Source organism: Eriocheir sinensis, chromosome 45, assembly GCF_024679095.1.
Source record: "Eriocheir sinensis breed Jianghai 21 chromosome 45, ASM2467909v1, whole genome shotgun sequence".
Lineage (NCBI taxonomy): Eukaryota > Metazoa > Arthropoda > Malacostraca > Decapoda > Varunidae > Eriocheir > Eriocheir sinensis.
Window position 1 is genome coordinate 2,165,994 of NC_066553.1, and position 2,500 is coordinate 2,168,493.

The following is a 2,500-nucleotide window of genomic DNA, read 5'->3' on the forward strand; positions in this document are numbered from 1 at the left end:
CACACACACACACACACACACACACACACACACACACACACACACACACAGGAAGAAGGGAACTTGACCGTGTGCGTGTGTGTGTGTGTGTGTGTGTGTGTGTGTGTGTGTGTGTGTGTGTGTGTGTTAACCTGGAGAGAATGGAGGAAAAAAAAAGATTCCTCCTCCTCCTCCATTTTTGTTTATATCTCCTCTCTCCCCTCCTCTCCTTCTTCCTCTTTCTTCTCTCCCTTTCCCTTATCTTCTCTTCTTCTCCCTTTTCTTTCCTCTCTTCTTCCTTTCTTTCGTATCTTCCCTCTTCTTCATTTACCTCTTTCCTTCCTTCCTTCCTTCCTTCCTTCCCTTCTCTTGGTCCTTCCATCTCCCCATTCCTTTTCCCATCCTTTACCCACCTGAGAGAGAGAGAGAGAGAGTGTGTGTGTGTGTGTTGTTCTCCTCTCTCTCTCTCTCTCTCTCTCTCTCTCTCTCTCTCTCTCTCTCTCTCTCTCTCTCTCTCGTGGTGGCTCTCTCTCTGCAGACCCCACGACACACACACACACACACACACACACACACACACACACACACACACACACACACACACACACACACACACACACACACACACACACACACACACACACACACACACACACACACACACACACACACACACACACACACACACACACACACATACACACACACACACACACACACACACACACACACACACACACACACACACACACACACACACACACACACACACACACACACACACACACACACACACATACACACACACACACACACACACACGAAAAAATACACCACTCGTCCACGCGTCCTTGGCCCGGTGCCCGCCGCCGCGACACTGGGGGCCACGTGTCTCCATTCAAAAACATACTTCCCGTGCCGGGAATCGAACCCGGGCCTCGCGGGTGAGAGCCGCGTATCCTAGCCACTAGACCACACGGGAGCTGGGAAGTGCGGCGAATCTTGGCGATATGAGGAAGAGAAGGCGAGTCTGTGAGGTCTGTGGGTGATTGTTTTGGCGCGTTCTGGAGACTTGATATAAAAAAATTTCCCTCCCCGTCTCCTAACATGAGCTGGTACGGGTGTCTGTTTCTCTCTCATTTTTTTCTTCCTCCTTTTCCTCATGTTTTCCTGTTATTTTCTTCCTTGTCCTCTTTTACTTCATGTTTTCCTCACTTTCTTCTTTTTCATGTTTTCCTCCCTTAGTTTCTTCCCTGTCCTCTCTGTCTGTTTCTGTTTCTCATTTTCTTCTTCCTCTTTTTCCTCATGTTTTCCTGTTATTTTCTTCCTTGTCCTCTTTTACTTCATGTTTTCCTCACTTTCTTCTTTTTCATGTTTTCCTCCCTTAGTTTCTTCCCTGTCCTCTGTGTCTGTTTCTGTTTCTCATTTTCTTCTTCCTCTTTTTCCTCCTGTTTTCCTGCTATTTTCTTCCTTGTCCTCTTTTACTTCATGTTTTCTTCACTTCCTTTCTTCTTTTTCATGTTTTCCTTCTTTATTTTCTTCCCTGTCCTCTCTGTCTGTCTGCCTGTATGTATGTATGAATGTTTGATATAACTTTTTTTCCCTCCCCGTCTCCTAACCTTAACCTAACCTAACCTTAACCTAACCTAAACCTAACCTAACCGTTATATATTTTTAGTACTCGTCCCTTCACACACACACACACACACACACACACACAGTTCAACAGGTCCTTTTTTTTTTTTAGGTCCATAAAGAATCTCTCTCTCTCTCTCTCTCTCTCTCTCTCTCTCTCTCTCTCTCTCTCTCTCTCTCTCTCTCTCTCTCTCTCTCTCTCTCTCTCTCTCTCCTTCCTTCCCTTCTTTCACCCTTCTTCTCTTCTCTTCCTCCCCTTTTCCTTTTCCCCTTCTTCCCTTCCTTGTATTTCCTCTTGCTCTCCGCTTCCCTTCCCTTCTCCTATTCTTCCCTTCCTCCCCTTTTCTTCCTTTCCCAATTCCCTTCCCTTCCCTTCCCTCCTCTTCCCCTTCCTTCCTTCCCCTCTTCCCTTCTTTAATCGTTTTTTCCCTTCCTCTCTTTTCCTCTTCCTTTCCCCTTCTTTCATTCTTCCTTCTTTTCCATCTTCTCTTCTTTACTCTTCCTGCCTTCCTCTTCCTTCTTTCCCTCCTGTCCCATTTCCCTTCCTTCCTTTCCTCCTCCTCCTCCTCCATTCGCTCTTCTCTCCCTCTCCTATCTTAATTAATATCATTTTTTTTCCTTCTCCAACTTTTGTCTCCTAAATTAAGGTTACCTAGAATGACAGCTAGTGAAACAAAGGTTACTAGGACAAGGGGGAGGGACGAGGAAGGAAAGGGGGGAGGAGGGGAGGGGGAGAAGGGAAGGGAGGGTGAAGAAGTGACATAGGGGGAGGAAGGAATGGATAAGAAGGGGAGGGAGAGGAAGGATAGGAGGCGGAGAAAGAGAAAGAGGGGAGGAAAGAGAAAGGGAAGGAGAGGGAGGGTAGAAGTGGGGAAGGAAGGGAAAA

General features: G+C 46.7%; 1 non-coding gene across 1 annotated transcript; it reads right to left on the reverse strand.

The window, feature by feature from the left end:
- Positions 1-889: 889 nt before the first annotated feature.
- Trnae-cuc (transfer RNA glutamic acid (anticodon CUC)) lies at positions 890-961 on the reverse strand. The gene has a single exon. It is a non-coding gene; the product is annotated as a tRNA-Glu (tRNA).
- Between the last annotated feature and the right edge of the window lie 1,539 nt (positions 962-2,500).